This window comes from Sus scrofa, chromosome 14, assembly GCF_054392235.1.
Source record: "Sus scrofa isolate SSC_HxYL_T2T_F1_AM1 chromosome 14, Sscrofa_HxYL_maternal_Yorkshire_Landrace_v2.0, whole genome shotgun sequence".
NCBI lineage: Eukaryota > Metazoa > Chordata > Mammalia > Artiodactyla > Suidae > Sus > Sus scrofa.
In genome coordinates this window covers 7,225,500-7,236,278 of record NC_139396.1, presented here as the reverse complement: position 1 = coordinate 7,236,278, position 10,779 = coordinate 7,225,500, and the positions used below count along the sequence as shown (strand labels likewise).

Genomic DNA, 10,779 nt, shown 5'->3' with positions numbered 1-10,779 from the left:
TCTAGTATATGGGAATAAAGACATTGAGGAAGTAGACTTATTTTACTAGGAACCAACACCTCATCCCTTTTGCAGAACAAAATTAGACTTTAAAAAAAACCCAAGATGTTATTAAAGGAAACTTTCAAATATAGTTTTATATAATTCTGGTAGTATTGCTTTTAAGCTGGTAGCTGCTATATATGTTAGTTGCCTTGTGCATCTACCAAGCGAAAAGCACTGTACTTAGCAAAATTGTCAGCAATTTCTTTAGATGCCCTTTGACTCTCTGGTGAGCAATCAAAACATTCCCATCTACTCCTCAGGGAGAGTCTGAATGTAAACACATCATTCCTTCTGTTCAGCTCCTGGGCACCCTCTCTACCTTTCTGAGTCTTCTGCCCAAGTTGGTTACCTTGTCACCAACATCCCACTCATGAAACGGTCAGCACTTCCCTGAGGACTGCTCACCACTGGTCACCTTTCTCTCCTCTCCCAATCAGGACTGTCTTGTCACATCACATCACATCACCTTTCACTCACCAAGTGTTTATGGAGCATTCAGCTCACGCCAGACACTATTCAAGGTACTGGGAACACAGCAAAGAGAAAAGGAGAGTAAAATCCCTGCTTGGGGCTTACATTCTAGTGGAGAAAAGAGAAAACAAACAAGAGATGGGGACCGAGTGTTGCTGGTGGACCTGGCAGTGTGCTCCAGAGAGGGACCAGAAGGAGGAAAGGACACCTGAGTGGATGAGACCGAAGCTGGGGACCAGTGAGGGAAGGGTGGGAACAGTGTGGTTGTGGGGGACCTAGGACAACGTGGAAGAGGCCTGGAGGGAGCAGGTGCAGGGAGGGACTGTGAGCGGCCAGAGGCCCGGGGATGGTGGCCTAGGTGGGACCTGGCCAGCAGCGGGGAGCAGAGGGTAACCACTGCAGGTAGAGCTGGGGATGGGCCAAGGGAGCTGGACACGGTAGCTTCCAGCAGTAGGCATAGAGACCAGGTGGAAGTTGTGTTCCTGACACTTTCCAGCTGGGCCGCATCAAGGGGCCACCTGCCCTCGTGGCTCCGGCCCAGGGAAGGAAAGGAAAGCATTCTCCATCACCCGAAGACGGGGCTGTGAGCTCCAAGCACGCACTCTGCAGTCAGGCGGGCCTGGGAGCTTCACAGTGTCTCCTCAGTTCATGGGCGGGTGGCGGGGGTGGGGGGGTGTTGGCGAGGTGACAAGGCAGGCGCGCTGGGGCTCGGCGGTGGGGCGCAGAGCCACTGCAGGCGGCGTGGGGTGGCGGCGGGGGGCGGGCAGACTCGGCAGGAAGACGGGGCCTTAGCAGGCCCTGTAGGGTGCGAGGGGGACCCCCCCTCAGTAGGCCTTGCGGGGAGGCAGGGCCTCTTCAGTCCAGGTGTCAGGGGGGCGGGGCCTCGGCAGGCTGTGTGACGGGGGGGCGCCGCTTCTTCAGGTCGACCTGGGGGAGGCGGGGTGTCGGCAGGCCCTGCGCCGGGGGGCCGGGCCTCGGCAGGCTTTGTGATTGGGGGGCGCGGCTTCTGGGGGCCGCGGGGGGAGGTGGGGCCTAGACAGGCCTTGTGCTGGGGGAAGGGGCCTGGGAAAGCCATGCGCGGGGAGGCGGGGTCTCGGCGGGCCGTGTGCCGGGGGGGCGGGGACTCAGCAGGCCAAGTGCCAGGTGGGCAAGGTTTCTGCAGGCCATGCGCGCGGAGCGGTGGTGCCAGGGCAGGCCAAGTGCCAGGTGGGCGCGGCTCCTGCAAGCCCCGCGCGGGGAGGCGGGGCCTCGGCAAGCCATATGCCAGGGAGGCAGGGCCTTGGCAGGCCGCTTGCCAGGGAGGAGAAACCTCGGCAGGCCCTGTGCCGGGGGGGCGGAGCCTCGGCAGGCCGCGCATGGGGAGGTGGTGCTTCGACAGGCCGCGCGCGGGGGGAGCGGGGCCTCGGTAGGCTATATGACTGGGGGTCGCGGCTTCTGCAGGGCGAGCCAGGGAGGCGGGGCCTCGGCAGGCCTTTTCCTGGGGGGGCGTGGTCTCGGCAGGCCGCGCGCGGGGAGGCGGGGCCTCGGCTGGCAATGTGCCCGGGGGGCGGGGCCTCGGCAGGCCGCGGGAGGCGGGGGCACACGGCTCACACCCAATCCCAGGCACAGCCTAGTTCACAGTCCTCTGCCATCTTGAATCGCGGTGTTGCTCTTATTTCCTCAGGAACCGTTTTTTAACGGCTGGCGCAGCTGCTTCCCTAACTGGGGTCTGCAGTGCAGGCGTGGTGTCTCTGCACTGCGCCCTGCAAGCAACTGAAACCTGGCCAAGCACAAAGGAAAAGAAAAGGTAGACTTTGCTTTATTTCCCAGACTGTACTTTTATGAGCAGGGAATTGTTAATGGGCTTTGTAGGTGACAGTTGAACTGCTGAGGAGGAGAAGGAGGCCTGGGGTGGGGCAGAGGAGTCCAGGGCGCCAGAAGAGCCAGTGGGGAGCAGGTGGTGGTGCTGAGGGAGTGAGGGGGCGGTGGGGAAGACGGAGATGAGATGTGAGGGTGGTGGTGAGGTGGGGAGGATGGTGATGAGGTGGGAGGTTGGTGATGAGATGGGGGGGTGGTGGTGAGGTGGGAGGATGCCAGTGATGAAGTGGGGAGGACAGCGATGAGGTGGGGTTACGGAGATGAGGTGGGAGGATGGTGGAGTTGAGCTGAGAGAGAGGGTGGTTAGGATATCTGCGGTGAGGTGGGAGGATGGGGGTGAAGGAGGAGGGTGGCGATGGGATGGTGACAGCTGTGATGAAGTGGGAGGTCGGTAATGAGGTGGGAATAAGGCGGGGTGGGTGGTGATGAGGTGAGAGGACAGCTAGAGGAAGTGGAGAAGGGGCTGACTGCAGGGCCAGCAGTGAGAGGGCTGTCACACAGCACAGGAATCTTGACAGGCATCCAGCTTGAGAGGAAAGCCTTCAGGAAGGAGCGGTGTTGGGTGTCATTCAGATGGGCCCAGTTATGGTAGATTGAGGACGTTATCAGCACTACTAAATATCAAATAGACAACCTATCAGCATCTTGTACGAACCTGTAATGGAAACGAATCTGGAAAAGACTAGATATACACATGCAGGGGTATAATGGAATCACTTTTCTGCACACCTGACACACAACATTGGAAATCCACTCTACTTCAATAAAAAAGTTATTCAGGAGGGGACAGGAGCAGTGTAATAATTAGATTATTGTGGTGACAGTTGCCAACTTCCAGCCCCCTTTGGTGCTGGGCTCCTCCTTCGTGCTCTCACAGGTGCGAATGCCTCTGACCCTCTGCCCAGACGTGACTCTTGCTAGAATGTCCATGTTAGAGGGGCTGTGACTCTTTAAAAGGAATTTTTCTCAGGTGGGGTCCCCAGGGTCCCAGGCCTGGCTTGCCAAGAGTGGTCATGAGGGGCCAACTCTCACAAAAGCCCTGGGACTGAGAAGGCCTGCATCAGCTTCCACTTGGAGCCATGGAGGTGGCCAGTTACAAATGCCTTTTTAATGTTGCTCCCAACACTCTGTAACATATCAGGCCATTGCTTCAGGTAACTTCATCGTGAGGCCACTTTCCATTTTATTTCTTATTTTCCTGAAGGGGTATTGTCCTTGTCAAGCAGACAGGAGCTGACGAGGTGAGGGATCGTAACAATGTGTTATAACTTTGCAAAATTTCTCACCCAGCTCCCTCCCATCATCAACTCAAGACCTAAGATACCGGAAAAGCATCTCTTCTCTCCTCCTTTTTCTTCCTCTGGCTGGTCCTGACCAGAGGGCCCTAGTGAGAGCGGCTCCTGATAATGTCAGGATCTTCTTTGGAACCTGCAGCATAATTCATTTTCCCCGGAATGGATGTGGAGCCTCCCAGTGCTTCCAAATTGGGCTGCACCAACTCTAAGACTTCTGTGTTCCATTTTCTCAACGCTCCAATGAATTGTCAAGACAAAGCTTTGTGTCAAGATAGAGAAGCATCTTTTCCCAGGCCTGCATTTCTGGCTGGGAAACAGGAGCCCAAATCCTAAATGTGTCTATTTGGTCAGCTTACAGTCCAAACAGCGATTTTGGAAATGCGGAGTTTGCAGAGCCTGATGCCTCTCCTGCAGTTTAAATCTGCACAGTTGTCACCAGTTACAGACTATGGCAGATGGCTTGCAGTGTGTAGAGGAGGACGATGGACAAGGAGTCAAAGAGAGAAAAGAGCAGCGCATGTCCTGGTTCAGCTCCTCCAAGTTGCCATTAAAAGTGCATAATTTCACCAGACTCTAGCCTCAAACATCCATGGTCAATTAAAAGCTGTCTCCGGTCAATGGGTTGTGACACAGAGTTTCTATGTTCTAGGGACACCTTCTACCCTTTAGACAGACTGCCTTTCGCCCTGAAAAATGGCATCCAAAGCCCCACTGTCAGCTAACAAGTGTGTAACTTGCATTGGGGGCACCTTCAGGTTTCATGGCATTTCCTGTCTCTTCACCATGTATAGGCTGTGCGTTAAAACTTCCGAAATCCCCTTTTCTATTCTCAAGGGTTCCCACACCCCAGGTGACAATGGAATCCACAATTATAATAAGCAGCTTCCAAACAAAATTAAGGGCCCTGCTTTCCTTACAACCATTGCTCTTTTCCCTATACTTCTTCAAACTGGCCCAAGACATTTTAAGGCTGCTGTCTTTGGCTTCTGTGTGGAAAAGAGTGCCTCCTGGTTTCTTCATCTGCTGACGATGGACCTAGTCCCTTCTCATTTCTTAACCTAAGCTGTGAACCTTTTGCTAATGATGATTTGTAGTCTGAGCTCTCTGGGGTCCAGAGAGAGCTCTGCAGGTGCCTGTCAAATGCTCCACCTGAGAAAGACCAAGCCAAGCTAAATCAAGCACCATGGCTTGACTCAGCTTTCCAAGTTCTGCAGCAGAACAGCAACCCCCCACGCCCACCAGGAACAGAACCTCCCATCAACAGCTTCCTCGCTCCCCCTGGGTTTCTCCCAGTAATTTTTTGAAGATTGCCCGGGGCTGCCAGCCTCATCTGCCTTTTCACTTGGCTCGTTCCTCCTCTCCCAGCTATTTGCTAAAATACAGGGCTTCCTCCCCCTCTTGTTAGAACAAAACTTGCTAGGAAGTTGACCCTAGTCTTCTGAGGATTCCTCGTGTTGTCCCAAAGCCTGTCAGGTAATTTGTAAGTCTGTTAGTTTAAATGGCAGAGCTAAAGGCTTTTCTCTAACCAACTGACTGGTTTCCCCTCTGCCTCTGAGCAAGCTTCATTCTAGAGTCAGAGATGTCCAGGCACAGCCTTCTGAGTACACTCTCCTCTTGACTTTGAAATCTCCACTGGGCTTTGCCTGCATCTATGCTGGACGATGAGCCTCGGCATCACATGAGGACTTCCATGCCTCACTGGTCAGCACCACTGTGCTGCTGGGCTGGAGCCTCCATCCTCCATTCCTATATCCATGCCTACTTTTCAGGCTCACTGGTGAAGAAATAGGATGAGGAAGCAGGAAAGGATCAGAGGCAAGGAGCATGGTCTCACTGACAGTCCATAAGCCTGAATATCTGAGGTTCAGCTCCTTTTATGCAGGTTTCACAGCTGAGAAACAGCCCACCCAATCCTCATTCTGTCTTCACACCACAAGGCTGGCATGGGCAGAGTGCCATCAGGAGAGAACACAGCTCCCACCATGGAGAACCCCTCTAAACTTGCTTGCACCAAAGTCTAGTTGCAACAGCATGTGGCCCGTGGAAAATGCAGCTGCGGTCAGTAACTGAGGTTCTCAGACAGCCTTGCCCTTGCATCCTAGCTCCTGGCACATGCTCCTTCCTGGTTTGCGTACCATGAAGCACGTGACCCCTCTGATGAAACACATATGTGATGACTGACATCCTGGGTTTCTGCCCATGGCAAGTAGGCCCCTGCAGTCACTGGACCACAGTTCTCCCCCACCGAAGGACCCTGCAGGCCATGGAGCACCATGGCTTACAGCAGGGTTTTGGCCCCCATCACTAATGTCATCCCACTAAGTATGTGCCAAGAAGATGCTTGATAAGCCTAAAACCTAATTTGATATGTGGAAGATCCATCTTCACATAAGACCTCAGACTGGTGACAGTTTGGTTTACAGAGAGAGGGTCACAGTCCCAGAGGAGAGATCTACCCAGCAAGGGTGCTCAATGAGGAAGACAGTGCTTTATCCCCTTATTCCTGCAGCATCCACCCTTGATCTTCATGGTTCACTTTGGTCTCAGGCTTTCTCCCAGTGTTGAAGTGAGGGTGTGGGTGTTGTCCTGTACCTCTCCTAGGTCTTAATTATACAGCCAGCACTCAGCCTCCTCCCACACTCTGGCCCCTCAATCAGCCCTGGACACCTAATGTGGATATGACAGACATGCAGCTGCTGCGACAGCCCCTGCTGAGTGCCAAGACCAGCCTTCCCAGTGAGTCCACTCAGGACCTGAGGCATTGCTCAGCTGGCTTGCTACCACCAGCAGCACTGAGTCAGGTTGTGGTCCTTCCTCACCCAGCAGAGCCAGGCTCTCCTGGACTGTTAACATGGAATTTGGAGGGAATCTTGTGCCTCAAAGAGCATCACTCTTCTGGGGAGAGAAGAGGAATGCATGTGACAATATTAAAGCCAAGGCTGTGTGGTGAAAATTTAATAGAACAAATATATGGCTGGCTGGCTGAGGAATAATAAAATCACTCTGATGATGAGGACTTTACTGCACTGGTTTCCAGACCCTTGTTTGCTAAATAAATTCATTTACTTGGACTCCAAGCTACTGGGTGACCTTGGTCCAATGACTCCACTTCTTCCAGCCATTGTTTCTTCATTGTAAACTGAGAGGATGGGGCTCTGTGAGTGATTCTTGGAGTATCCTTGTACTGGTGGAGGAAGTCTCATATTTTTGGAGCATAAATACTCTCTACCAGTTACTGGGCATGTTTTCAGGGGGTGCAGAGTTGACCCTAGTCTTGTTGCTCTTGTGCTGGTGGCAGGAAGCCATTGTTGCTGCCTTCCAGGACATTGTTGTCCGATGGGGAATGTGTGATGGGCTCTTTCTAAATCCCCTGACCAACCCCTCCCCCTGGTAAAATAAATTCCAAAACTATTTAAAGAAACCTCTGAAAGACTGAGATGAAAGTATTTGTACTGTAGATGTCCCCCAGATGATTCACTTATTGGTTGATGAATTTTATAATGTGTGATTAGATTTATTCTAAGATCATAAGTCCTTTCTTATGAAATGTACATGCAGCTAGCACCCATGTCTGCATTATTCTCTGGGACTTGAGTAAGAATCTTGTTTGAAAGTCACTGCTATCAGGAAGCAAAGTGTTTGGGGTGTGTGCAGCCTGAGCGTGGCCAAGAGTTGAGTCCCTCTGGTTCATGCAGCTCTACCAGATAACCTGCTGTCACATAACCTACTGCGATGTTTCATCCATGTAGAGTATGTTAGCAGCTGTCCGGTGGGGCCTAGAGCAGCTCACTGCAGAAAGGAGTGTGGAGAGAGGGGTGGCTGAAGTGGGTATGGGGTCCAGAACAGGGCTCTGTGAGGGAAAGGTGTCTGTGTCAGGACTGATTACCCCACAGCACCATTGGATTGATTGAGGGAGGGAGAGTATGATATGAAAAATAGCAAACCCAAGGAGTTCCTGTTGTGGCACAGTGGAAACAAATCTGACTGGTATCCACGAGGATGCAGGGTTGATCCCTGGCCTCACTAAATGGGTCAGAGATCCGGCATTGCCGTGAGCTCTGGTATAGGTCATAGACATGGCTTGGATACCTCATTGCTGTGACTGTGGCTGTGGCTGTGACCAGCAGCCGCAGCTCTGATTAGACCCATAGCCTGGGAACTCCCCTATGCTGCAGGTGTGGCCCTAAGAAGCAAAAGGCAGAAAAATTGCAAACTCGGGATGTGCAATACACACATATATATTTTAGATTTCTTACATGTATAGCCATGGCACTGACAGTTGATAAAATGGGTTCATTGATAAAACCGTAGGTATTGGCAAGATTCTTATGTTTCTTAAAGAGAGATTAATACATATAAAAGATTAGAACTGTTAAGGAATGAATGCCTTAGGGATAACAATTAATTGTCTAGTTGTGAAAACAGCGTCTCTGCCTAGATTCTGTAGGCAGGAGTACAGTGAAATGTCAGGTTTTCTGGGGTTTTTTTTGGCTGTACCTGCAGCATAGAGAAACAGGCTAGGGACTGAATCCCACCTAAGCTGGAACTGTGGAAATGCCACATGCTTAACCTGCTGCACCCCCGTGGGAACTCCACAAGATGTCATTTCTTACAAATTTTCTAAAATTTAATCTTTTCCTGTTTCAAACGACTCACCTCTATTGGTTGAAATTAGTAAGTTTTGTTATAAAATTGAATAGCAAGAGGACACTGGCTACATACACGTTCCAAGTGGCTTGTCTCCCTTCTAGAAACCACCAACCTGCCTGCTGCCATCCTGCCTCCCCAACCAGAGCAAGGCCTCTTGAACCACCTCCAAGCAGCTGTCCTCCCCAGGGCAGCCTCAGGTCTCTACAGGCTCCCCAGCTGAGATGTCCCTGGGGTGCAGTGCTGTCGCCTTCCTCTCGTTCAGTCCAACTCCATGTCCACAGCGAAGGGTCCCAACGGAAACACAGGGATTTGAGGGAGGCCCTTTCTCTTGGAAAACAGCCCCTGTCTAGAGGCTTATCGCCTTCTGAAGCCATTCCCACAGGCATGGGCCTGGACCACCATGGGCTGGTGGACTCAACATGGACAGTCAAGAGCAGGACCCAGCGAGGGACCTGCCCCAACAGATGCTCAGGACGCAAGTAAAGGAGCCCAAGTTTGAATCTCAACAGTAGAATGCAGGCCTCCAGTCATTCTGCAGTGGGGGAGGGGCCGAGGGCAGGTGAGCCTGGGTGGGGGTGGGGTGCCATTCCATGCTGGCCTCTGCAGGGAGGCAAGAACCAGATGTTTCTTCCACCTTATGCAGGGGCCAGACAATTGATGAGTGCCTCATAGGGCAATGAATGTGTGGTTTTCAGAGTCACAGCACTGAGGTTTGTCTTGATGTTCCTTTTCCCTTTGTTATTCATCAACTTGTTTGTTGTCCTTCAACCCCCTCTGCTTCCGTACTGGCTCCAGGCTCCCTTCCCCAGAGGCCAGACTTTCTGAACAAAATTCACCATTTATCATCTGATAACCACTTGGGTTTTCATGGCCACCTGGAACCCAATGTTTATGGTTTGGCTTCTCTCAGCAGACCCACCATTTGTGATTGGTATGTGTCCGTCTTTCCTAAGGAAGCCGTCTTGTGTGCCAACCAGCATCCAGCAGGACCCACCTTCCTCATGTTCCTTTGTGCTGGAAAGGCCCAGTCTATCCAAAAAGCCGCTGCACAGCCCACATGTCCGAGACCAGAGATCAGTCTGACGTGTTTCCCGTATGATGACATTGCTGGTAAGTCTTGGAGCTTTTCCCTGTTAAATGTTTGAATGTAACATTTTCAACAAATCTTCCCTTCTCAGGGATCACAATCCACTTGTGCGAGATAGAATTTGCAGTGTTGAGTCCTCCTCCCCCCTCTTTCCCCTGTCCACACAGTCCTCGTTCCCACTGGTAATCAGAGATACTTGTTTCATTCACATCTTTTCAGAGATCTTTTGGGCAAGGAACATTGAATGCAATCCATTTGCCTTTTCAAAAATTATTTCTTTGTCTCTGAAAATTAAAATGTGCACAGGGATGTAAAATGTTGGAGGATAATGTGAGAAAGCGATTATATATGTATAATATATGTGTATATATGTGTGTGTGTGTGTCTGTATGACAAGGTCCTTTTTCTGTAAAGTTGAAATAGACAAAGCATTGTAAATCAACTGCAATGGAAAACTTAACAATTATAAGGTAAGAGTTCATCTTGAAAACAAGTAAAAAGGAAAAATAGAAAATTAAATCTTGTCTCCGTATATCTGAGTATATTATTTTTGTCACCTTCATACTGCCATTGTGGCTCCTCTGTTACTGGACTAACCTTTATTATGGGAGTTTCTACATTCTCTTGAAATTCAAGGAACTGAAAGAACAGAGTGTTCAAAGCCAGGCAATATCAAAAGTAAATATCCAGCTCCATTTGAATTTTTCATTTCCTATACACAGTGCCTGCCTTTAGCCTTAACTCTGTCCTATGCAACATTTTGGACATATCTTTACTGAAAGTTCTTTCCCTATTTATCTGAAATTTACCTTTCCCTCAGCATCAGCATTTATCTGGCAAGACTAGCCAAAAAGGGTAACATATTAGGCGCTTAGTAGTGAGCAGTTCTAGAGAGGATGAGAACTTGGACTAGAAACTGAAGTGTGCATTTTGGTCCAACCCAAAATAAAATGGCAAAGGGACTCCAAATCTGCAGGATGAAATGTCAATGGAAGAGGCAGGATATAGGATTGAGTGTTTGTGCTTCGTGGGGTTAAGGACAGAAATAAGGGACAAGAAGACAAGTTAATGTACTAAATATCCCAGAGATCTGGTTTTTTTTTTTTTTTGGTCTTTTATTTATTTTCCTTTTTAGGGCCAGGCCTGCAACATATGTGAGTTCCAGAATAGGAGTCAAATCGGACCTACGGCTGCAGGCCTATGCACACCCACAGCAATATGGGATGCAAGCTGTGTCTGTGAACTACAGCATAGCTCAAGGCAACACCACATCCTTCTTTCACTGATGCAGGCCAGGGATCAAACCCACATCCTCGTGGATACTTGCCAGGTTCATTTCTGCTGAGCCACATTGGAAACTTCTTGTATTTCTAG

The 10,779-nt window shown here is 50.6% G+C and overlaps 1 long non-coding RNA gene across 1 annotated transcript; it reads left to right on the top strand.

Annotated features, from left to right (window-relative positions):
• Positions 1–1,650: 1,650 nt before the first annotated feature.
• On the top strand, positions 1,651–6,745 carry LOC146396273 (uncharacterized). The gene is made up of 3 exons (XR_014828257.1): positions 1,651–1,722; positions 2,180–2,302; positions 3,664–6,745. It is a non-coding gene; the product is annotated as an uncharacterized LOC146396273 (long non-coding RNA).
• The last annotated feature ends 4,034 nt before the right edge of the window (positions 6,746–10,779 follow it).